A 27,443-nucleotide genomic window follows, 5' to 3' on the forward strand; every position below is an offset into this window, starting at 1 on the left:
GATGGGAAGTCAGAAAAGAAAATGAAAACCCATTTTTGAAGCAAAACGGCAGAATCGGGTTTTGCTTAATACTCGCATGGCTACTCACAACTGCTATGGGACAGCTATAATGGAAATATTCGTGTTGCTACACTTGAGGAGATAGGGTAATTTAAGAGACTACTAATCAGTCCACAGAACAACGTGGAAACAAGGTAGGAAAATCGATTTTGGGGAGGAAGCAAATGCAAAAGCAAAAGAAAATAGAAACAGCAAATGGAAATTCCTTTTACATGACAAGGCAGCTAAGGAAGGGGTTTAGCTGTCAAAATCGGAAATTGGTTTTCAAACAAAAGGACAGAAGCACCTGACAGATGGGATTTTAGGCAAAAGGGATTGCACTCAATGGGACTACTGTTTGTTTTTTTTTATTTTTTTACAACTTTATTTAACTTTGCACACAGATTAAGCAGTTACATTTGCGACATTCAATTTCAGTGATCATAATACATGTAATGGCCGATTTTACATTACATTTACGTCCTCAGGGGTTGGTAGCTCTGCTAGATACTGTTTGTACCGTGTCCATATATTCCTGGGTCTAGAGGGGGTCATTACTGAATCTATATACAATTCTTCGGTGTCATTAGCCCACAACATGTCTCTGTTCCAGTCCTCTACTGTTGGCGGGCGAGCGTTTTTCCACCTCATCAGAATGACCCTTTTTGCCAACAGCAGACTTAATGTAACGCTCACCTGATTCCCGTAGAGGCACCGGTCTTGACTGGGCGTATACCGTATCTTCAAAGGTGATGTGTAACACACGGCTGGCTCTTTGGGCTGGACCTCTGTGCACTGTATGTCTGGCTCGAAGGGTAAGATGTCTGCAGATGGAAAATGTGGGATTAATGAACTGGGTTATTGAATGTCTCTCTCTTCTTCCCTTTCTCTTCTCCTGTAGAACCCCAAAGGTTAACGCTCTCACCTTAGGTAAGTGAACACCGTGCTCTCCATCTGCCTCGAGGCAGGGTGCTGTAACCAGTTTCTTCACTGGATAAGGGGAGCAGGCCTCTTGACTTCAGAGGACTGCTGTCCGTCGTTTACTGCACGAACGGTAAGTTTCGAGTAATTCTAATGTCTTTAAAGTCTTTAGTAATGATGTCTCTTGTTTTGCAGGGTTCCGGCGATGGCGAATGGCGGGCTGAAGTGAGTTGAAGATGGAGCCCGTGTGATGAATAGAAGCGCCTGGAAGCACGTAAGTAAGCGCTTGTTGCCTGCTTCACGATGCGCTCTAACTGTCTTTTTATTTTGCAGGTACAAGTTCGGGGCGGCTGCAGGGTGCCGGAATACCCACTGGGTTAGATGTGGAAAGGAGTAATGGCACGTGAGTATTAAAGTTCCCCAATGTCTTTAAACGCACCTTGTTTTGTCTTTCAGATGCGGGATGCAGCGCCGAAGGCCTCCGGAGCGTGCAAAGAGTTGGTAAGCTTTTGTCTTTCAGATGCCGGAATGCAGTATGAAGACCTCCGGAGCGCACGAAGAGTAGGTAAGCCTTTGTCTTTCAGATGCCGGAATGCAGCGCGAGGCGTTGGTGACAGCCGATGGACCAGGTAAGTGAAGAGCTGTCACTGAAGACCGTAATGCTAACCTGTTCTTTCTTGTCTTTATAGGTGTTGCTGAAGACTGGATTCAGAATGGTAAGCCTTTTTCCTTAGGCCCAGGATCAGATGCAGAAGACACGATGAGCGTTCTGCTGCTGAGGATGCAGAATAACGCAAAGCAAGATTCATCCATCGGGTGTGGTTTAAATAGCCTCCTGTAGTGCTTAGATGTCTCCTTCCACAGCCACGCCTAGGTAAGAAAAGAGTTCCTGCTTTCCAGAAGAGTTCCAGTGTTCTGAATCTAGGGAGTGGCTCCTGCCCCACCCAACAGGAAAAGTAGTTCCAAACAGAAGAGGATCAGAGACTCAACTGGCAGGCAAGTAAGCAGCATGGTCTGCTGCAGGTAAGTCCACCCAAGCATTATGAGCCCGGCGCTTCCAGCGCTGGGACTGGGCATATTTATGAGCCTGGTGCCACTTGCGCCAGGACTGGGTCCAAAAGGTCCCAATTGGGACTGGTTGGCACTCGGAACCTGGGTTATGGATCTGCTTCCAAGGGAGTTGGGAAAACCCTGACCTTTTGGAAGCAGAGATCATGACACTTAAATTGAGCAGTTTTTGCCAAGTTCGGTTCATTTTCCCAATCGCCCCCAATATACACAACTACGGTGTCCATTCGACCGGTTGGTCCGCCATCTTATCTAGAGCTCCACAGACCCCGGCCCAGTATTTACTTAGTTCTACACAGTCCCACAGCATATGGTATATATTAGCATTTTCAGAGTTGCATCTTGGGCAGTTGCCAGAGAGAGCAGGGTATAGACGCTTGAGTTTCGCTGGCGTGTAGTGGGTTCTATGGATAATTTTATAGTGTATCAATTTGAATCTAGAGTTGCAGGATACCAGCTTAGTCAGTGCACAGATCTGGGACCAATCCTGTTCTTCTATCGGCTGGTCCAGGTCTCGCTCCCAACCGGCCTTTGCGGTGTGGGGTGGTTTCGGGCGTGTTTGCATTATAGTTTTGTAGAGTGTGGAGGCCGTAACCTTCCGAGTCCCCCCCGTGAATATGTAACCAAGACCCATATTTATTTTGGGTTTGTTCGGGAATAATGGGTAGATCCATTGTGTAGTTGTTGCAACCTTGTCAAACTGCTGTCTGTGTGCGTTTGTGTTTCCTACCGTGTCTTTAATCTCATCCCACTTCAAAAACGTTTATCCCAAAACATCTGTCCCCATTGTGTGATTCCTCTGGCAGTCCAGTGCATTGCCACCGCACTGTCTTTAGGGAAGGGTGTGTGGGGGTCGCCCCATATTGGCATGCTCGGGTGGTATAGTTTGCCGGCTCCAAACATATCATTTATTTAGGCCCATGCAGTGATTGTGACATTGGATGGATACATAGTGTTGTATCGTTTAGGTGTGGGCCTAGTGATTTTCTGTAGGGCCAGTATCGCTTCCTGTTCCCTCGCGGGAGGGGGTAGGGGGCCAGGGTTGAGGAAGCATGTAGCCCAGTCGGCAGCATATTGTGCCTGCGCTACCAGGTAATACAATTCTACGTCGGGAGCCATTAGGCCGCCTCTGGGATACGTATCTGTTAGCACCAGCTCAGCCTCGAGTTGCCTCCCCATACAAACGCTATGCATGCACTATTAATTCTGGAGAATAGTGCGAGACCCGGCCACACCGGTACTGTACTGAACAGATAGAAAAGCTTAGGCAGAATGATCATTTTAATTAATGCTATCCTACCCATCATTGATATTTGAAGGGCATTCCAGCGCTTTATTTTGGTGCAAAGTGCGTCTGCCAGTGAGCTGTAGTTTAGTGTTCTGGAGAGTTGAGCGGATCTGGCGACAGTTGCACCTAGGTAAACAATGTGTAATGGGCTCCATATAAGACCGTGGAGGTTTTGGGGCTGCATAGTGGCATCTGTGAGCGGGAATATCTCTGACTTATTGGGATTTAGGCGAAGACCTGAATATTCTCCGAACTCTTTTACTGCAGCCAGCACCTTGCCCAATGTGCAGTCTGGGTTTTTCAGGTATAATAAAATATCATCCGCATAAAGCGTTATAATATGTGGCTTACCTTCTAGCCATATCCCAAATGTGCTATAACGGAATCTGAGTATGTCCGGCAGGGGTTCAATAACCAGGGCGAAGAGTAGTGGGGAGAGTGGGCAGCCCTGCCTAGTGCCCCCGAGTAGTTCAAGTATGTCTGTGAACGATCCATTAATTCTGATCTTAGCGTATGGTCGCATGTAAAGAATTCGGATCCACCTTATGAAGTTTGGGCCAAATCCATAGTTTTGTAACACCCCGAACAGGAACGGCCATGAGACAGTGTCAAATGCTTTCCGCATATCTAAGGAGACCGCTATTCCTTGGGTTTCTGGGGGTATCGTGGCAATGATTTGGTGGCATCTCCTTATATTCGTTGCCGTAGATCTGCCTAATATAAACCCAGCCTGATCTTCATGTATCATATATGGCATCAGTGGTGTAAGCCTAGTTGCTATTATTTTGGCCAGGATTTTGGCATCAGTGTTTATTAGGGATAAAGGTCGGTATGACCCACAGTCCCCAGGGGGCTTCCCTGATTTCAGCAGGAGAGTAATTATAGCTTCCCTGGTTGTTTCAGGGAGTTCCCCTGTGTCCAGTGCCTCCATCCATACAGCGTGGAGCCTGGGAACCAGTTCACTACTAAACTCTTTATAGAACTCAGCACTTAGCCCCTCTGAACCCAGCGCTTTCCCGTTGGGGAGAGCTTTTATTGCATTGAGTATTTCAGGTTCGGTGATGGGTAGCTCAAGTGATTCCCTAGTGGTATCCGCTAAAAGGGTTGTGGGTATCTGGGCTAGGTAGCTCTCAATCTCGTCATCTGTTGCAGTGCTTTGCGGGGAGTATAGGTCTTTGTAATAAGCATAGAAGGTCTCCTTCATTTTGTCCTGGTCGGTGGATACCGCACCATCAGGCATCTGTATGCATGGTATGGTTGTGGGGCCATTCTCTACACGTACAGTTCTAGCTAATAATTTCCCCGGGCGTTCCCCTTCCCCATATCTACGGGCTGCAGCTGGTCGATCAAAGTATCTGACCTCTTGTTCCGCGGTCTCGGTGTATTCGTCTAGTTTGGTCTTTAGTTCAGAGCTGATCTGGGGTGACGGGGAGGATGCGTACTGTAATCGCAGGGATGATATTTGAGATTCTAGCCTAATTAACCTATTCCTAATGTCTTTAAGGATTCCACCCTCCACGGATATTGAGTGACCTCTGATGCAGACTTTGAACGCCTGCCATAGTATAGACTGGGTCGAGACAGTGTTCATTGTTATCGAAGTAGTCCTGTATATATTGTTTCATCAAGGTGTTATAAACCAGGTCTTTCAGGGCTGCCGGCTTGAATCTCCAAGGTGGTCTGGAGAGGACCCGACCAGAGATTCTTAGTGTCAGCTGTATCGGTGAGTGGTCTGAGTACGTTCTTGGGTGTATATGGGAGTCTGTGACCCATGCCATAATGTCCCCATCTATGAGCCATAAATCTATCCTGGAGTGCATGTCATGGACTGTGGAGTAATAGGTGTATTCCCTACTGATCGGATTCAATGTTCTCCAGGCGTCTTTTAGTTGTAGATCAGCCATATGTAGGTGTACTGCTTGCGTGGCTTTAGTCAGTGTTCTAGCTTGCGTAGATGTGCGATCAAGATGTACATCTAATATTGTGTTAAAGTCCCCGCCACATATCACCCGGGCTGTCAGGTATCTTGCCAATTTTTCAAACACTGAGGCATAGAAGTCTGGTTGGTCAATGTTCGGACCGTACAAGTTCAGAAAGACAAATTCTTTATCATATAGGTTGCCATGAAGCATGACATATCCCCCCCCCCCGGGTCACACTCAACATCAATACATTCAAAGGACAGTGTTTTGTGAATCAGAATTGCTACCCCTCTTGCCCGGCTGGAGTTTGTCGTGAAATACTGATGTGAGCCCCAGTTAGGCATCAATTGTCCTCCTTGTCGTGGACCAGAATGCGTTTCCTGTAAGAAGATCACCCTGGCCGCATGTCTATTGAGGTAGGCCAGTATCTTCCTCCTCTTAATCCTAGATCCCAGGCCCCTTGCATTGCAGCTAAGCATATCAATGTTGTCTTTGTCTAAGCTAGCCATTGTCTATGGGGTGTTCCAAGCCATGTGGCCCCTTATAATCTGCCATTGTGAGATGGAAGGACGACATGTCTGACATCTGAGTGCTTTTTCTTTTATAACAAAACCCTGTAACTCACGTGTAAGGCCCTCCCCCCACCCTCACAGTTCCCCAAACTTCAACTGTGCCATTAGGTATCCATCCCTCCCCACCCAACAACATTTCAAGCACCTGCTACAGGGGGGGCTGCGGCGTCTCCAGAGCCCAAGCCAGCTTCACTAATAGGTATCGTGTCCGGTTTACGCATGTTGCTCTAGCACATCCTACTGACTTCTGGGACGGTGTTTCCATAGCCGATTAGACATGTACATTCTACTTTAGTATCCCAGATGCGGGCCTCCAGGGTGGAGGCTCAGGCGTTGCTGTTCCTTTTCACTTCAAGAACGGGATGAGAATATTTAGGTCTCAGTCTTGTTCAAATCGCCCACACTTCAAGTCTGTCCCGTGTTCGGAGGGATATGCGTTTCTATAAAGGTCGCTGCTTTTTCTGGAAATGTGAAAATGTATGACTTGTTTTGATGCTGAATTTTGAGCCTGGCGGGGTAGAGCATTGCGTATTGAACTTGCCGTTCGCGTAACATTTTCTTGACTCCTGTAAAGAGCTTCCTTTCCTGTTGGACCGCCAGGGTAAAGTCCGGAAAGATGCGGATAACATTTGCTTCCCATTTGAGCTCTTGTTTTTCCCTGGCGGTTTTAAGGATCAGATCTCTATCCCTGTAGTTTAACATGCGTGGTATGATGGGCCTGAGGTATGCCCCAGATTTGGGTTTCAGGGCGAGTGATCTGTGCGCCCTCTCGACTATGAACATCGGTGACCATCCGGGATCACCCAATAGTGTGCGGAGGAGATCTTCCACTGCCTTCTCCATTGATCCTTTCATGGCGCCTTCTGGAACGCCAATAATGCGGATGTTGTTTCTCCTAGATTTCGCCTCCAAATCTGCACATTTGGACTTCACCGTTCCAAGTTCGATAGCCATTGTGGATACCGTGGTTTTCAGGGCCTCTAAAGCGTCCTCAGTGCCAGATATCCTAGATTCCGCCTCCGTCATGCGAGTGGTTGTCTTGTCAAGTTGTGTCTTAATGTTGGCGACACTTGCCGTGATCCAATCTAACTTGTCCGTGAGTGTAGCGAAGCCCTGTTGCATCGCCTGAAAAACGGCCTGGGGGTCCATCATTGTAGCCGGGGGTGCCTGCTTCTCATGCCCCGGCGTTTCCTGGTCTGTCTCGGGCTCCGCTTCCCTCTGCATCGCGGTCGTGAATTTGTCGATGGTTCCTCTGCCTTTCTTCGGGCCAAAGTTCTTGGGCATCGTCTCCGGAATGGGCGATGTGGGTTATCCAGGCGCTCAATGAGAAGGCCGTGTTCGTTCCACCACGATTCGCTGTGCGCTTTATCTTCCCACGGTGGTGGAATCAGTTCCCCTGTCGCAGCTTTATTAGAAGGGGCAGACGTTTCTCACAGTCATATATGGACGAATAGAGCGCTAGTTTCGGTTCGCATACGGTCATCAGTCCCTGGGGGATGGTGGCCTGCGTAGGCGGTGCGGGGAGGCCCCCCCGCGGCCAGCGGGCATGCGAGGCACCAAGCTCTCAACAAGATGAGTTTATTAACCGCCTGTCCCACAGTCCCCCGAGCCCGCCGGGGATAGCTTGGTGGTGCGCTGGTTATGAGGTGAGGGGGGCCTACCTCTTCAAGTGCGGTCCGACCACAGAGAAGGCCTTCACCCATCCAGGCCTCTCAGGCTCCCAGGCGAAGAAGGCGGCAGGGGGGTCAGCCGGCGGTCCACGATATCCGGGGCAGCCGGGGCTTCCTCACGCTGGATGGATGGCAGGAGCGGGTCGATGCCACCGCACCGGGGCGGGGCTCCTCTCTCCTCCCGCCGGTCGCCTACCTCCGGGCCGCCTGCGGATCATCCGGGCCTCTATCTCTGGAATCCCCGCACCGATCAGTCTGAAATTTCGTGTGGGCTATCCGAAGATATTGTTACCCATCCTCTGCAAAAATCGCGGGTAACCGGTGCTTGCAAATTATCTTTTCTGGCTTTGCGGCCCTGGGTCTAGCCGGAGCTCACACGAGAGCCGCCATCTTCTACAGCGCCCCCCGTACTGTTTGGTTTTTTAACAGGACAGATGCAAGTTAGAAGTTTGTGGGGTAATGCACACAATACACGGGCAAATCCGTTTTTCAGTTACACCGAGACTAATTCTGTTGAGGCTATACTTTAATGACTATAGTTATAAAAAAATACTGTACATGATTGTTGATTTCGAATGGCAACAATATTGAACGTGAATTTTAATGGGGGTATTAATTGATTTATTTCAAAATGATACTAAGGAAAAATGTTTCAAAGGAATACGCTAACATGCACAGGCTAATACCGATTCTTCTATGGAAAGGTGAATGAATTATACTGGCAATTTAGGAATTTCAATGGGATTTGCAATGGGATTTTCAATGGCGTTATGTTGCAAAAAGGAAAAGACTATGCAATTCAGGGCAGTGGTCATTTGCTACTTACAAAGTAAGCCTTCGTTTGGGATTCTGGACAGCCAGCTGGATCTCAGGACTCTCTGGACAGCTAGGGCAAGGGATCTGGTATCTGCACTCTGCCTGGATGGGATTCGGGACAGCCAGCTGGATCTCAGGACTCTCTGGACCGCTAGGCAAGGAGTCTGGTCTCTTCCCTCTCCTTGGTATGGGATCAGCTGTCTCCTCTCTGTCCTCCTTCTCCTGTCTCCCCGGATTCTTGCGTTTGGCTGTCTCTAGTACAGTCCCCCCTTGTATAGCCCAAATGACATCATTCATTTTACAATCTGGGGGAAGTACTCTAGAATTACTCCTACCCTGGGATAGCACAACATACCATTCATCTCTCCGCCCCCTGGCCTTATTGGTTCAAGGAGAGAGAGCATCATCTGTCTGTTTGTCATTTATTATAATTCTTTGTTTATAGGTTCACTTTTTAGCAAAAAATGAGTTATGTATCATGACTTCAAACTCATACTAGCCACTACCATAAGAAATAGATAGGCGGTTTCAGGGGGTCATAGGGAATTAGGCAAGCCAATCGCCAACTCCGTGCGAGGTAGTATGGCCCTTAGGCACCTTTTTATACTTTTCATGAAATGCATAACAGTTATACCTCTGCAAATGATTAAGCATGTTCATACTCTCATTTTCCATCTTTCCAACAATTTTCATATTTGTCCCATTTATAACTCAGCCAGAAACGAGTCTTTACTGGCCATTTCAGTCCACAAGGTCCTAGGAACATGCACTTAGACTCTTAACAACCCACTAGAAATCACATGGAAAAATAGCATAAAACGAAATGATTTCTTATTGTGAGTGCTGGGAAAAAATGCCTAAAATGAATCAATCCTTTAATGTCAATTTGGAGGATCTGTCACATATGGGAGGGCGGGGATTCATCCCCCACAGCCAAATGTCTCCCCTGGCTCAGTTTGCAACAAACGACTTTTATTACACCCTTTGAAGTTTGTCAGTTTGTCCTTGGGAGTGGGCGCAGAAGGAACTCGTACTTCTTGGTCAAACTCGGACCACGCTTGCTTTCTTTGTCCTCCCCGCTAGTACTGCCTTCTAGTCTGGCAGAGCAGAGGATCATCAGGCCCTCTGCCACATCACGTCATTGCAGAATGGTTCACTTATTGGTACGATTTCCAGTGGGGAGCAAGGCTTTCAATTGAGTTTTGTGTCTGAGCCCAAAAACTGGTTTTAATGGTATTCTGAGCCTTTTTCCAAGGTGACTGAAATCTTGTGGAGACAAACAATGTACATTGCATAACCAACTCCCCACCCACACATATTCACTGACATTTCTGTGCAAGCAAAAGCTATCGTTTCACGTTGACTTTTAAACGTCATGTTTCTTATTTTCCTTCACACGTGTGCAAGCTGTATTTCATCTAATGTTTGAAATGCAGTTCTTTAGGTCATGGGATTTAATTTTAATTTGTCCTCTTGAATGGGTTTGCATTTACTGTTGGTCCATGGACACAGAGGGGTAGGCCCCTTGCACAGGGTCCTTTTGATTTGACACAGGATAAAAAGAAAAAGCCAAGCCATTTTTATTTGCAATGTTTAGAGCGCTGCTGTTCACATGAAAGGGAAAACAAAAGCTGTGTTGGGTTGCAATGTTGAAATCCTTGCCCATCGTGTGAATGAACAGTAAGACGAGGCTGTTTTTTTTGTTGTTGATGTAGTGCATAACATTTCTGGCATTCAGATGGAATACAGCAAACGCAGGGCCGTCCTTCAATACAGCGCATAACTTCTTGTTATTCAGATGAAAGAGAAGCCAACGCAGAGCCATTCATTGGGCGGCAGTGTTGAAATGCTTGCCACAAATGTGGCAGGGAAAGCAACGCACAGCCATTTTTGGTGGCAATGTTTAATGCAGTTTTTCAGGTGACCGGGATTTCTGTTAGGGCCTGTAAATGCACCCCACAAGTCACTCCTAGCATTCCATGCATAAAGGGCAGGGTTCAGGGAAAGACAAGACACAACATATCTTTCCTCCTTAAACAACACAAGACACACCCAAGAATCAAGAAGCATCCATACACACACAACAACACATGTACATTCCTGAACAAAACAAATCCTCCCAATAACGCACCCACACAAACCTTGTAGCCATCCTCACCTAGTGGGACAATCTTCACCATACTATGCCACTCCCTTTCTTATACCACTAAGGGATAGACACCAACCACTGATCAAAAGGATACCACATCCAAACTTTCAAACAACTTCAGGTTTACAGCCCCAAACCACACGACTGAGGCAATAACCATGCCGTACTAGCATGCAAGGTGTGCCCCTGAAGGCACAGAGAACTGACCTCCCCACAACCATGCCGCCCAAACATGGCAACTGTGCCACAGAGGGCACATAGACTGATCTCCCAAAAACATCTCCACTGCAACATACCAGGGTACCTCAGAGGGCATGGAGAGCAGATCTCCCAAAACACACATGGAGAGCGGAACTCCCAACACACAGTACACCACAAACTCATCATAGCATAAACAAAACTCAGCCCCCAAATACAACGTTAACCATTCCAACTGCAACTCAATTGTTGCCCACCATAACATGTGCACTATTTCCAACGCAGCAGGGTACTCCAAGTAACCCGGTTAACCGACACCCCACAGACGCATGTGCTGAAAGACCACATTCCACAACTTCACAACTCCAGTTCAGAACGACTAGCACAACCACACCTCATCATGACACACGGACCAGAAAAATCAGTACAAATATTCTAGACAGTCAACAGAATTCACTAAACACATTAAGATAAACCCTCCTTACTGTTTTACTTAAAGCATTGAACGTGTACACTTGAAATTAAAATTCGAATTCAATGTTCTTCAGTAGAAATCCAGCCTGTAAACTGCAATGGTTAACAGAACATACATCATAACTTGCACATTACCCTACTAACTTAGGAAGTCCATGTCCTAACTTACTTTTTAAAACACAAAGTCCAACCTGTAAAAGAAGGGGTTAAAACATGGCTAAAGATGAGCGTGGCCTGGAGCTTCTGCGATGCGGAAGCTCCTCTAATGGCCTCTGCATGGGTCCTGAAGCTTTGTGCCAATAATGCCAGTTCCCGCTGTCCTTCAGCACTGTTGACGGCGGCTCCCGACTGCGGAACGCCAGGGGATCACATGATGGCGGATTGGGCCCCCAACAGCTACTAGTGCTCAAGAAAGCAGCAGGCGAACTTTCCGGGGACACGGTCACGTGCCTTCAAGATGGCGGCGGTCGGGCCCCGTTGGCCCAGCTTGAGAAACCCCCGCGATTACCAGCCATCCCTGGCAGTGATCATCCGACGGATCCAGCCTCGCAGCGAGCTACTTTCTACCAGATATCTTTTCTGGAGCCTGCAAGCGGGTGAGCGGTTGCGTCCCACACTGGACGGAGGCTCCCCGCTCAGGGAGGACTGCTCCATCACAGCCGCATCTTCAGGCCCCGCCGAGACGTCACCAGCTTCAGGGTGCCCAGCAAAGTGGCGCTCTCCTAGTGCCCTGCACTCGCCCCATTCCCTGCCTGGACCCGGACTAGGAGACGTGCTGCCGCCCCCGCCTGGACCCTGCCTACGACGCAACAGTGAAGGTACCCGGGGGGGCTTGGACGGATTGGCCTGCCGCCTGACGTGGTCCTTCCCCCGTGGTGCCTCCTGGCAGCTCCCGGCCGGCCGAAGCACCTGCAGCTGCTCCTCTCTGCTCCAGCTCTCCCAGACCTGCGACAGCTCCCCCATGGAGGAGGGGGGCTGCCTGCAATCCATCACTCGGCCACCTGCCAGAGTTGTTATCACCCCCCTCTATCTCATTTCGCCACCTCTTTGACTCTAGGGGGGCGGCAACATCCGCTAGAGTCCACTGGCCTATAGCCGCATCACTGCCAAAGACTTTGGGGATTGAACCATTGAACCATACTCTCACAATTGGGGGCCTCTTCCTCCTTTTGCGCCTCCCAACTGTGAACTCTAATTTCTGAGCCTCATCAGCTTGCTATGACTGGCATCCTCCTTTCGCTGGTGCCTGCTGGCCCCTCATCCCCACAGGATAGGTATCTCAGTTGGTCCCCTGGTGGCTAATCATAGCGATCACCAACTAGCCTCACAGTGGATTTCGGAGGCCCCCGCCCTGCACTGTTTGCCCCTGCTCCTTCACACCTGGGCACCCTAACTAGCTTAGAGCTTAGGGGAGTTCCTACACCTTGCGCACTCATTCAGTGATCTGGTCCTCGCTAAAGGAGCCCCAGCTCCAGTGATTTACCTTTCAGTCATCTCAGACTCTCCTTGACAACTCCTAAGGATGGCCAAGCAGCTTAAACCTCCTGAACGCGGACATTTCAACTATGCTCCTCTCAGCAGACAAAGGGAAGAAGGGGGAGCCCCCGAAACGTACACCTCAAAAGCCCCCTGAAGACAGAGGGACCCTTGCAACTAATGAGGATCTCCAAGCCTTTATGTCCGACTTTAAGGCAGAATTCCACTCATGCAGGTCAGAGCTTACCTCTAAATTGGAGCAGACGGACCAGAGGGTCACTGATGTGTAAAAAAGACTGGGGGAGACGGAAGACCTGGTCCAGGAGCACTCCACCTCCCTCACAGAGATGCAAGGCTCAATTCAGGCCCTGATGGACAAAAACGAGAACCTTGAATACAAACAGGAGGACCTGGAAAATAGGGCCTGCCGCAATAACCTCCGGATCCGCGGGATCCCCTCCTCAATCCCAGATAAGGACTTGGCTGAATATGTGGGTGACTTTTTTCAACCGCTGCTCCCGCACCTGGACAAGTCACAACTCCTGCTGGATCGCACTCTTAGGCTGCGCCCGCCGTGAAGAGTGGAGGCAGAACCCGACCTGGTCATGATTGCGAGAGTCCACTTCTACACCACTAAGGAAGCCATCTCTGCTATTGCTCGCTCCCGTGATGAACTGACTTTCCTAGGATCCCCACTTCAAATCTTCCAAGATCTCAGTCTTCTGACACTGCAGAAGTGAAGGGCCCTGTGACCGCTCTCCCTCTTCCTCCAGGACCACCAGACTCGCTATCGATGGCTATTTCCAACGGCCCTCCAATTTTCTTACAATGGAGTCCCCCGAACAATCAGCCACCTCAACCACGCAGCAGCAATCCTACGCCCCGGTTCTCCTGGAGGGAAAAAGGCCCCCGCACCTGATTGCACCAAAGGGGAATCCAATAAATCACCTCCCAAACCGAAGCACACATCCTGGTCAAGAGTACATAGGAACCGGAGGATGAAATGATGGTCAGTGCCTCCCCCGAAGGTTAGACAACACTGGAACATGTAAACTGCCAACTCTTGCTGCGGGACCCGTGCGGCCCATGCCCGACTCCAGGGTGCATGTCATCGTATTTCCTTTGGAGTACAACCCAACCTTTATGGACTGTTGTTGTAGCCCTGTTGGCTAGGGGAAGCCCCGATGGAATGATCTCGGCTCCCCAAGTTCCGGCTTCCCGTTGGAGGCCGATGTTGGAAGTCCTACCCTCCCGTTGGAGGCTAACTATAAAACCTCAGCCACAGGAAGACCTTGTTATGAACGCGCCACCGGACAATAGTTGAATCCCGCTCCCCTATCACCCACCTCTGGCACCTGTAATGACTCGAGAGGGCCCCCCCCCCCCCCGGCACCAGAAATTAAAATTTGTCACATGAAAAGTCAGGGGCTTGAACTCTCTCCTGAAAAGGAAATCCACTCTCCAGCATCTACAGGATGGGGAAGCCTCAGTGGCCTTCCTCCAAGAGACTCACTTAATCCCAGCTGACTTCTCCCACCTCCACAACAGAGTCTTTCCGCTGCAATTCCTTGCCTCTAATGGTACCAAGAAGGGGTGCACGCTGATCCTTTTTGCTAAAAATGTTAGGCCACAAATCTTAGTCTCCTTACGCTGCTCGGAGGGCCGCTTTACCGCAGTCAAATGCCTCATCTTTGGCCAACTCTACTCCCTCGCCTCAGCCTACGCTGCCAATGAAAACTAGGAGGGATCCTACGGGGTCCTAGAGGAAGCGCTCCTTCCATTCATCGAAGGCCAAGTCGTCATTGGAGGTGACTTCAACGGAATCCCAGACCCACTCATGGACAGGTCTCACCCCGCTCCCCCAAAGACTTGAGACTGGCGAAGAGTCTTCATCTCTTCTGAACCCTGGATGTCGTGGACACCTGGAGAGTAATCCACCCCACCGAGAAGGACTTCTCCTTCTACTCATATGTGCATAGAACCTTCTCATGGATCGGCCTTTTGCTGGCCTCCCCTCAAATCCTTGCTTTCACTGATGATGTCAGTATTGGCCCCAGGGTCCTTTCTGACCACGCTCCAGTGACACCGACACACAGAGCTCATGTCCCGGACCCTCCGCCCCGCCGCCGGTGGAGCCTGTATGACCCTATTTGAACGACATGTCAGTAAGGGACACCGTAGCCAAGTCAATTAAAAATGTCTTCATGGAGACTCGGAATGAGGACATGTCCCCGGCTAATACTTGGGACGCCATGAAGGCAGTGGTGAGAGGGGAATTGATCGCCCAAGGGGCGGCCTTGCATAGGTCCAGGCGAGATGCCCGCACGGCGCTGCAGAAGGAGATAAGGGAAGCCGAGGCCACCCACAAGAGGATGGGCGGTCCTCAAAATCCTATTGGGCCCTGCAGGTGGCATGAAAGAGACTGGAGGCACACATGCTAACTAAAACCAAACAATGGTATTATGTTAAAAGTAATAAAGCAAACAGACTGTTGGTCGACAAACTGGCCAAAGTCAAGAAGCAAAATTCTATTCTGACTCTGCGTGACTCTTGCGGCACAATCCAGTTCACGAAGCAGGACAAACTGCGTCTGGCCGTGGCCCACCACTCAGAAATAATGACGGCATCTCCGAGAGACCAAGCAGAGCAAAGGAACTACCAATAGGGCGCTGCCCTCACCACGACTCGAGGCCTCTGCAAGGGAATCTCTTGAGGCCCCCACCTCAGGTGAGGAATTCGACGCAGCCATCAGAAGCCTCAAACCTTGAGCCCCCAGCCCAGATGGGTACTCTGCCCATTTCTATAAAACTTTATAGCCCCTTTAACAATTCTTTTTAACTCCTTTGCTACCACAGGAACCATCTCTCCCTCCATGCAGGAATCACTTACGGGCTTCATCCTTAAACCGAGGAAGGCCCCCAAGGACAATAACTCGTATAGGCCTAACTCACTGCTAAACCCTGATGCCAATATATACTCAAAGATCCTCCCCAACCATAAAGACTTGGACCAGACAGGGTTGACAACCCACAGGTCGACGAGCGACAATATTCGCAGAGCCCTGAACTTAATACACGTTGCTAAACAAGAATCACAACAGCTCGCTCCATTGGCCTTAGATGAGACTAAAGCCTTCGACTGACTGGAGTGGTCCTTCTTGCGTCAGGCCCTTGAATCCTTCCACCTTAGCCCCATTTTTTCTAAAGCTGGTACTGGCCAATTATCAGTCTCCCAAGACCTTTTTGAGGGTCAACTGCCTCCTATCTGGCCCAATTCTCCAGTCATGCGGCACTAGACATGGGTGTCCTCTATCTCCCCTGCTCTTTGCCCTTGCTATGGAGCCCCTGCTCCAACGCATTCATCTCAAACCGCGGATCAAGGGCCTCCAAATAGGCCCCTCCCAGCACAAGATTGCTCTTCATGCCGACGATGTGCTACTGACCATCACAGAGGCTTCAACCTATACTGAGCCCGGCCTTAGCCAAGATTCACAGCTTTGGGAGATTTGCAGGCTTTGCCATCAATTTTGCGAAGTCAGTGTCCCTGGGGATTGGGCTGAGTCAAGGGGAGAGGGAATTGTTAGAGAAGCAATGCCCAATACGATGGAGCACTAAGGCCATTCCTTACCTGGGGGTCCAGATTCCCGCCCACCCGGCTGATGTTTACCAGTCAAACTTCCTCCCCTCTTCAGAGAGCTGGAGAGGAATCTGGACCACTTGCTCCCACAAAAGATCTCGCTTCTGGGCCGCTCAACGGCCTGCAAGATGAACCTCCCCCCACGGTTCCTTTATGCTTGTTCATCTTTGCCTGTCTCGATCCCCTCCCCCCACTAAGGCGGCTCCAAAGAAAGATGCTCAGGTTTATCTGGCGAGGCAGGAGGTCGCAAATTCCCCAGAGAACCATGGTGAGCATCTTCAGGCTGGGAGGATTGGGGGTCCCTGATCTTCGCAGATATCAGATAGCAGCACAATTAGCCCATATTCAGGCATGGACACTTACCTCGGGCGCCTGAAATGGGTGAAGATAGAACAATCTTGCCTGCCTCTTCCCCTCCGTTTTCTCCCGCACATTGCCGCTCCCCTGCGCCGCACCTGGCCAGAAGTGCTGTCCTCAACTAAGCACTTGGTGAGGGCTTGGGACTGGGCCCTGAGACGAGGGGGCATCCTGAGGGGACTGGGCCCTTCCTCCCCAATTTTTCACAACCCAGCCTTCTCGCCAGGATCCTGCCCCTCGAACCTTTGGAATTGGGTGGCAGGAGGCCTTGAATCCCTGGAACAGCTCTTCGAGGAGGGGCGGCTGCGCTCCTTTGAACAATGCAAAGAAGCAGTCCAGCTAGCAGAAACAGACAGGTTCGCCTATTGGGAACTCTGCCACTGGTGAGCTCATTCCCTGACCCGACTGGCAGCAACACAAGCCTTGACCCCTCTGGAACTCACTGCAAAAGACTTACCAGCCGAAGGAAGATCTCTGCCGTCTACAAGTTGCTGCAGGAAAACCCCCTTGTCACGAAAGCCTCCTATATGACCCAATGGGAGGTGGATCTAGGGCTCACCATGGAGGACCAGACTTGGATATCTGGTCGAGGACCCACTCATCCTCCTGCATTACCAACCGGGTGTGTGCCCACAAGCTGCTTCTACGGTGGTACTACCCCCGTCTGCGTCTGCACCATATCTCTCAGACCCTGGATCCCCAATGCTGGCGCCTTTGCGGCCTTCCATGGTCCTATTTCCACATGTGGTGGACATGCCGAAAGGTCAGAGAGTTCTGGATCCAATGCCTTGCCATTATAAAAGATATTACCCAAGCAGTGATTCCACTGGTCACCAAATCTATCCTCTTAGGAGTCCCGATCCCAGGCTCATACCCGAGAATCGGCAGGAAGGCCGCTCTCATAACCCAACTTCTGCTGGCGGCAAAGATCACAGTGGCTCACACCTGGAAGTCTGTCGAGGGCCCCCTGATGGAGCGCTGGTGAATTAAGCTCTGGGATATTTTGTTTGCTGAGAAAATCACAGCGGTCAAGGCGGGCACCCTTCACTGGTTCTCAAACATTTGGGTGCCTTTTCTGGATTATGACTGCAATCTTCCGGCATTGACTTACAAACCGTGCTTAATTGCGAGGGCTCTGCACTCGAACAGGGACTCGCACCCAGTCACACCCTGTCGGACCGAGAGTGAACTTCGTCCTATGGGAATATAGGGGTGGGGAGTGGGTAATACGGACGCTTTAAGCTGGAGGGAATGCATTGTATTTGATTGCTAATCTTATGTTTCCTGTGTGCTGTTTACAAATAAACAATTTTTTTTAAAAATGCACAATAAATCTCTCTAAACAGAGTCCACGACTTCCAAAACACAAGCACACCAATAGATGCAGAATATTCAACAGGCCTCACATCACACTATTCCAAAACTCTAACGTGAATTAAACACTTAAGACTCTTAAGCCTCTCTCTGTTCAAATGAAGAAATTCAAGAAATCGGGATCTAATTCCTGGAGAACCAACAAATTGCTATTTTACGGACTTTCCACTACAGCGCCACATTAAGGACAAAAACTTGAAAGAAGAGCTCCTCTCTTCTCCATCACTGCCTCCTGGTGCTGTCCAAAACAATGTACACAAGTTGCCCCACAGTACCTTAGGCCAAACTGAACATAAACGTTGGTTGAAAGCATGCAGTTGTCATGCCTAAAATAACCCTTGCTAGAGCTTAGGCGGTTCGGATTGTGGGCACAGAGCAAACACTGAGAACCATGCATTAATGTAAAAGCCACACAACAGGGCAACCGTGTGGTCACAGCACAGAGACAGGGTCTATACCCTTACAAACAACCAATGACTCTCCTGCCTTACTCCACATGGCAGAGGCACACAACAGAAATATTGAATACATGTCAATTCCTACTGCCCAAAATCATATGGAGGCATATTAAGAAACAGTGTGCACTGAAAACTGCCATGGCACGCACAACCTTCACCTAACACGAAGGATACATCTGTTGCTGCAACAAATGTGCACCTGAGATGCAGCAACACAATATACTAAGAGAAAAACACCCTCTTATGTTATTACCAATGATAACATACACTGTTCTGTTCTTTTATGGGCCCTGTTGTCTACCAGGGTTCATTTAGGGGGACACCCACAAAAGCCTCCCATGAAGATGTAATATGCATAGAAAAGCACAGACTAGACAACTGGTTGGTCAGAACCTACTGCACCAGAATGGGTAGCCCATCTGCGGTAACCAGCGTGATGGAAGCACTTCTTTCAGGTGGATCTGCTACAGCACCAGGAACCTGAGTAGTGGCTGTGCTGGCACTACACGCAGCTTCCTTTGACAAATGGTCTTGTATAGCACCTGTCACCATTGAAAGCCTTGCTGTGCTTCGCTCTGTCCAAAACAAAGGGGCGTGGGGTTCATTAGTGGGACAGAGGGAAAGGCAGATACAAACCTATGTCGCTGGTGGGTGCAGGTCTGACATACACGATTCGTGAGTGCCAGTTTGCTGGCTATGGGTTTGGCAGAGACACTTGGGATTATGTTATCCATAGGGAAGAGCCCAAGATCAGATAGACTACAGCACTTTGGATTTGGTTAGCCACTGATGTGGAAGAGTGAAACAGGGCTTAAGAGCAGAGTTTAGTCGTGGCTCAGTTAATGCTGATGTGCTAACAGCTAGGCATGTGGAGACCATCCGTGTGAGGTTTTTGTGTATAGTGTAAATTAGTGTAAATCTCTAATAAAAATAATAATAGTTATAACACAGTTGAAAACTTGTTTTCTTTGTGCTCTCAAATGTCTGCAAAGGAATGCAAGACATAGGTATAAAGAATGATGCACACTTTTATATTGGTGGTTTACTGTGTGTACATTGCAAAAACATAGCCCCTGAATTTTAAGGGGACTTCAAGTTAAACCTCCCATATATGACAGGTAGCTATATATGGGACGAACGAGTGATGGGCACTTCAAGAGATTAGGGGGATGAATATACTGCGAAAGGAGGTCAAAGCAACATTTCTTTTTCAAGATGCCCACCTTGCCGCCTGCTCACCGAATCCCTTTTCTCTGTTCATGACACAAAGGTCTGAGACAGGAAAGGGAAGATGGTCAAAGGAAGGTGGTCCGAGGCAGGTAGCAATGATGATCCTGCTAGTTTCTGGCAGAGGCGAGAGTTACTAACAGATAACCTACAAATGCAGATTGTGAACTTCATTTGAGGTTTTGGAAAAAATGGAAGTATTATAAAATGAAGGTGATCCCAACACAAATATATTGGGTGGAAATCTTTTACGTGGGTAATTTAGACATGTTGGGGAAGCTATAGGCAATCATGTGGAGGAAAGTGTTTATTTATTTTTTAATGTTTATTGTAAAGCAAAATAACATCATAATAACAAATAAAAAATAATTGTTTCAATTTTAAGCATAACTTGTATAGCATAGGATATGAGCTAGGTATAATTCAAAATGCATTCCTCCTTCATTTTTAAAGCCATTTTTGTTCCAAGAATTAGGAAATCACTTTGGCCAGGTTGGAGAGGAATATTTTGTTCCGTTCTACAAAAACAAATCACAACTTTTTGCTTATAAAACAATGGGCATTATGATAGGACACTTGGTGACCTGCAGATATTATGATTAAAATTCATATTACAGATCAACCATCAGGGGGCGTGCGAATGCAGCAAGCCTCTGCGTGAGCTCCGCGCCCAGTGGTCCATTAAAGGAATGGTTCGGTCAAAATTTTTCATTGCCCCTACGGGTTGGCCATGTGTTTTTAAGCCTAAGTCGCTCGATTTTAGAAAAATTTCCTATGGACCTTACCCGAGTTTTCGTCCATTAAACACACGCGAAAACAGGCACCAGGGAGCTTTCATTTTGTGATAATCCTATCATTTCCCCCATCGCCCTGGCTGACCTGCTTTTGCGGCACTAAATCATATCCCCCGCCCCTGAGCCTGTCATCAGCAGACGCGTACCGCCCATTTCACAACGCCAAAGCACGTCTCGTGTCAACATTCGCTGCGCTTCAGCTAATGACGTGTCGCCATGGAAATGGCAGGACGCCTATTTCCTCAATAAGTATAAACAGACTGTTTCACAACACACAGCAGCAGATTTTCAATTCCATTCCTCTCTCTGTGTTACTTTGAGTATTCTGTGACTCATTTCTGTGCTCTGGTCAGCTACCTTTGTTGCTTGTAGCCCGTGTGGACAGATACCAGTACCACCGCTATCAATTATTTTAGTTTGTGCAACACACAATGGATACAATAATGCCCTACATGTACGAGCCCGAGTATACCGAGGAGGAACTACTGGAAAGGGAAACACATAAAAACGATGGGGCTTCGGACAGCAGTTGGCAGGACGAATCAACGGATGAAGACACTGGACCTAGTCGCATGGACGGTGTTTCCACCTGGTGCACATGCAATCTGTGCGAGCTAATGCCGACCGAGGAGGAGAACTGCTGCTGCTGTGAAAATCTGGGATGCGTGGCCTACATTTCGGAAGGCGAGCCACGTCCGCAATGCATCACCGAGCTGCCAGACTTCAGGGCAGCCTGTCTCACACGGTCCGTGTTGAGGATAATGATGGTGCTTATGCACGAACTTTGCACAACTATTCGTCCTCGTAATCCGAGTAACGAGTAAGTATACTCTGCTTGTCATGCCACTCCCATTTCATGGTCTTCTACTATATCCAAAATTACATATACATATCATTGTAACGCACAAAAGTCTTTCAATAGTGTGCAGTGTCTAGATAGCATTTCTCCGTGCATAATGCCATTAGTTACAAGAATTGTCATTGACAATAAACGTTTATTAAACTTATCTTGGTCATTTAAAAACAGTTTGTTTCATTCCTTTTCACAGGTGGTACAGGCTGGTGGCCTATCGTTCCTTTACATGGTGGCTTCACGGGAGGCTTGGACACCGTGTTCGAAGAGTGATACCCGCCTGTGCCGTTCGTGCCATAAGAGAAACGTTCCCGAGTGACAGCAGTCAGTATAGGGGATTTTCTCTCGCTATGCTGCAACCTGAACTGTACAATGTGTAAACTTTTGTATTTTTGTGTCATCAAAATAAGCTACAAAATAAAACACCACATATATTTTAACAACGGTTGTTTTGATTTTTTAAATGAATCAAGTGTGTCTCCATTCAAGGATGGACGTCAGACACCTGTGCTCGGAATGGGTGAAGTTCAGGTCGCTGTGAAGCGGGGTGGTCACTATCTAAGCTAACAGAATATTTTATCAATAATGCATGCACTAACTAATACTTGTTCAAAGTCTTTCAGTCGGTTATGTCTCTATAAAAGTCACACATATATCAATACTATCAATGAACATTGGATTTTACAGGCCTTAGGTTAAGGGTCTTGACCACTATAATACAGTGTTTGAAGTGTGGGTCTGTGCTCACAAGAATCTCCGATATGTGGCATTTGTTATTGATAGGCAACGATATACTGCAGTAGGGGTCTAATGTTAGTTGGGGATCTGCTAGGTGGCCATCGTGGCATGGACAGTGGTCTGGCACATGAAGAGAATACCTTGCAGGGACACAGGGTCAGAATGGCAGTAACTTTCCACTGGCGAGGGTGTGTGGGCAAGGACACGTTTGTGGAGATGAACGAGCCATGTGCTTGGTTCAGGCCGGTTCACATGGAGGACCGTGATCTCAGAGAGTGATGTGTTACATTTATTAGCTGTTGCAAATACCTCTGGAGTTTTCCAGTCAGAGTGGGAACGAGGCTGTGGGCCATGTGCTCTGCGCACTGTACTATCGCAGTGAGGACTGGTCACCAAAATGGAGTGGAAAGGGGGTACCAAAATGGATGCCCCATGTCCTGCTCAGTGTTCCCATCTACGCGAATGTCATCCAAAGTTAACATCGCATAAGGGCAAGGGGCGAACCCACTACTGGAGGCACTTGGTACGAGTTTCTACTGAGAAGTAAAGGATGAGAGGGGCCTGATGGCCCCTCGCTCCCACACACTTGCCTGCACGCCAAAAGGCAGTTCGCACCCGGGGATGAGCGCTGGCATGGGGGGCTGTGAAGGGCGCAAACGGCCAAGGTGCCAAACAGCATGTACACTTCAAAAGGTATCCCACGCACAGGAGCCATCGCTCACATGGCCTCCTCAGACCCTGTGTCTCCAGGCAGGCCTCCCCTGAGGCAGGCCGCCCCCCTGCAATAAACATAATACCACGACATACACACGTCATTCATTCAGAAACACACCCCTGTTTCTAATACTTTATAAACCACTTGATATGTCTCATGAGAACATTTTTGTGCTTTGCAAGTCAACTCCTGAACCTTCTACCTGAGAAGCACTGAGATCTATGCTAATCTGCTCGTCGCCGTGCTATCTGTGACCGCTTCGAGCAAACTCGTCAGTGTGCTACCCGTGGCCATCTACCTGTTCTCCTGCAACATACTGCTCAGCCTGCTGAATCCAACTGTTTGTTGGTCAAGGTCAGGCACGTTTTATGCTAACAATATTTTGATACACAGTAATGAAAATATTATGTTTCAGGGAGTCGATGGAGCCTCATTCCGTGCTGTCTATGCGGATACAGAAAATATAGTCGTTGCAGCGCAAGAGGAAGGGGAGACATGCGGATACGTATCCGAGCAACAGCGTGCAGATGTTGAAGGTTGAGTCAAATAAGTTGCAAAGAAAAGAATCAAAAATAAGGTTAGTTACAAACAGTTCATAACTTTAGAAATTTTTTTGTGCTGGGGACTATTTTATGTTTTTTTAAAGTCAATTGTACTATACTTTATCTTGTGTTTAAACTGAACATCCCTTTTCCAATCTGTCCTCTAGTTACCCGTGGGTCTATGAACTATACATACACAGACAGTGAAGCGAATGAGAGATGTTGCTTGCCAGACCATTTACACTATGGAGGCTATGGAGGAACTATTAATTCAGACGCGGCGTGTTGAGACTCGGGATGCTCATGTCCAATGTACAGAAAATGAAATGAATGTGTCCGGAGAATCCAGCAAAGTTGTATTGGACCATTGCTACAGTACGACCGCACCACCGCAACAACATGATACTGGATGTATTGAAGATAGCTCTGAAATAGTCGCAGATCAATTTACACAATCTACACCCGCCAAAAAATTGCCACCAAAAAAGCTGTCGACATTGTCGTGTTCTCCCATCAATGTTGAAGCAGCAGATGTTGAAATGACAGAGAATGAACCAGCAGCAGCATTCACTGACGCATCAGAACTTGATAGCAGCAATATTTCTTTGAAATGTGGTGATATGTCCTCAACGTCACAGGCCGAAACAACTTTGACGCAGGATGACAGTCTAATCAAAGAGGACAAATATATAGTATTCAACAGTTGTTTGATGGATATTATAAGTATGCTGAAATGTGGGCATTCCATCAGAGGGAAAGTATGTGGGAAGCCATTGATTCATCTGACTCGTCAAAAACAAGGCAGTAACGTCACAATACATGCCGCCTGTAGATTACATCATACGTTCTCATGGTCTGCACAACCAATGCTGGGGAAACTGCCAGCAGGCAATCTACTGTGTGCAGATGCATCACTTTTTAGTGGCTCCAGTTTTAGAAAGTTAAAGTCTATCTTTCAGTTTGTGGGACTCCATTTCATTTCAAAAACACAGTACTACAAATACCAACATGATTATCTGTTTCCGGCAATTAGTGATGCTTGGAAAATTGAACAATTGTCTCTAGCAAGTACATTCGAAGGGAAACGATTCAGGCTAGCCAGCGATGGACAGTGCGACAGCCCTGGATTTTCTGCCAAGTACTGCACCTACCACTTTCAGGACATGGATAGTAAGAAAATTGTGAGTTTGGCGGTCGTGCAGGTAACACAATGTACATCCTCAGTGGCCATGGAGAAACTAGGATTTATAAAATCAGTGGAATATCTGCAATCGAGTGTAATGCACATCGACCTCATAGCCACGGACAGACACGTTTCAATTGCCAAGACAATGAGAGAGCAGTTCCCACAAATTAAACATCAATTTGACGCATGGCATCTTGCTAAATCAATCAATAAGAAAATCTCGGCTGTAGGGAAAAAAAAAGGTTTGGAAAGTATTTCAGAGTGGTCCCAATCTATCAGCAACCATCTCTGGTGGAGCTCCAAAACTTGTGAAGGGTCAGTGGAAATACTACTTGAAAAATGGCGGTCACTGATGCACCACTGTACCAACGTGCACCGCTGGTCAGAAAACCTACATTTCCACCAATGTGAACATGGCCCTTTATCCCCAGTGGAGGCACGGAAAAAGAAGTGGTTGAATCCATCTTCACCAACACACAAAGCCATTGAGAAGATTGTTTTCGATAAAACTCTATCAAGAGATTTGAGGGGACTGACAGAATTGTGTCACACTGGAGGTTTGGAGGTGTTCCACAATATGTGCCTAAAGTACAGGCCAAAGCGCTTGCATTTCAGCATGCAGGGCATGAGACACAGGACTCTACTTGCCGTCTTGGCCCATAACGAGAATCTACACTAAGGCCTTTTCAAAAAGAAGTAAGCAATGGGTGATCTAACCAGTCTATGAGGAAATGGAGTTCGACTTTGTCAAAAGCCTTATTGTTGCTGTATTAGAGAAACACAGATATGGAATTTTGAACGTTTCTGTGCAGAGCACTGATCCATTGCCAACCAACATTGCCACTGTGTCATGTCCACCCAAAGGAGAGCTGGTTGTGAAGTACAAATCCTGGTTTAAATAATTGTAATACGATTGTCTTTTTGTAAATAAATTTTATTGTACAGTGTGCATACAAAGTACGCTAACCCTAACCCCTACCTTCACCATCCTGGGTGCCGAACTACCTGGGTGTCATCTTTAAATTCTCTCTCTATTCACCTCATATTGCTGACCTTGTCTATATGTGTATGTATATATTTTTGTTGATGTAACTAATTTTCGCAATCTCTTATAAATGCTGGGCACTGTTAACCGAGGGGAGGCTTGCGTATTGCAAATAATAAAACAAACAAACAATAAATCTCACTTTCAACTCAACTCCTCGGGTACTTTACACTTTCCCTGACCTTCCCCAAAAAATTTAAAGTCTCAATAGTTATGGTTCTTTGGGGCTTCAAAGCTCGCAGACAACGAGGACAAAATTGGGGCCTTAGAACGCGCCAAGCGAGCCGTTGCAGATGGGAGAGAAGCCAGTTCGCATTTACACATTAAGGCGCACTACATAGATGGATTCGAAACTTCAAGTTCTCACAGATGGCTTTACTACGGGATGTTGCAAAGAAAGAATGTATGCTAATTTCTAGTGAAGGTCAGCGGCTTTGATTTTCAGCTCGCGCCCTGAAGAGGCCCACAACTCGCACTGGCAGTATAAGGTTCTATTGTTTTTTTACCTTGAGAGACAGGGACCATGCAGAAAGAACTTCATTTGAAGGGAGAGTTGGGGGGTGCAATAACTTTTGAGATGATAAGGCAGAAAATTCTTAGAGTTTCATGTTAGTTCAGTATACGAAAAATCGTTGTCAAGAGCACAGTGGGATTTACGGACTGCATTACGCAGAGACACAATGGAAATTGCAAATATAATGTAAGTAACTCTTTAGAGGCTTTTATACCGGAATGAAGAAATTAATTAATCGATGCATGAATAAATGAAGAGCTTTGAAAAGGTTGTGGGATCGTCCTTGTAGCGGGCACATGGGCATGCAGGTCCACATTCCACACGCATGTAGACAAAAAGTCGTTTCTCATTGTGTACCAACCTCAATTTATTTCGTTAGTTTTCGCATTGATTTTAGACCCGAACATACTCCATTGCACTATCCTTGAAAGCAAATAGTTTTAGCTAGGCCGTAATAAATAAAATGAATAATATTAATAAAGATCGGCTGGCGAGACTAATTATACATTTTATGTTTTCAAAATAGGTACATCCTTCCATTTTGCCCCTGCCACCAGTTTCAGACACCGGCAGACGGTTTCTTCAGCCGCCAGCTGCAGCTTAATGTAAACAACTGCACCATTCTGATGATCTTATGGGACGATCGCCAAGGGCCCATATGCCCTTAGGTGGTACTAGCGGCTAGAAGCAACATATCAACCTTTACGATGGCCTAGTGCCTACTTGATGGACTAGTGCCTTGCTGTTCAACGTGCGACAAAAGTGCCTCTTTGAACGAAAACCAACACCCTGTGTACCATAAATGAACAGCGCGTGACTCACGATAACATTTTAAGGATTTGCGGATAGAGATAAAAGAAAATAAATGACTTTCGGAGTTCATATGGCAATTGCAGAATATTTTATAAACATTTAATGTCAAATAAATTTACTTTACCAAATTTACCGTGTTGCTGTTTGATTTTAAAGTACAATTTCATATTCCGAATTGTGGCGCGCTGTGTTGTGAGCTGATCTGTGTTGGTTTCCGGGTTCTGTGTGAAGTCGCGTAGAAGACAACTGGGCGCGTTTGCCTACGCAGCACAGTAACGTCACGGAGAGAGGCGGGGAATATGAATATTTTGATAATGTCAGGCTCAGGGGCGGGGGATATGATTTAGTACCGCAAAAGCAGGTCAGCCAGGGCGATGGGGGAAATGATAGGATTATCACAAAATGGCAGCTCCCTGGTGCCTGTTTTCACGTGCGTTTAATGGACGATCACTCGGGTAAGGTCCATAGGAAATTTTTCTAAAATCGAGCGACTTAGTCTCAAAAACACATGGCCGACCCGTAGGGGCAATAAAAAATGTTGACCGAACCATTCCTTTAAGTGGTCGGAGCCCCCACAAAGTGACCCCCCAGGCCAAAA

This window comes from Ambystoma mexicanum, chromosome 5p (genome assembly GCF_040938575.1).
Source record: "Ambystoma mexicanum isolate Mex_15411 chromosome 5p, UKY_AmexF1_1, whole genome shotgun sequence".
Classification (NCBI taxonomy): domain Eukaryota; kingdom Metazoa; phylum Chordata; class Amphibia; order Caudata; family Ambystomatidae; genus Ambystoma; species Ambystoma mexicanum.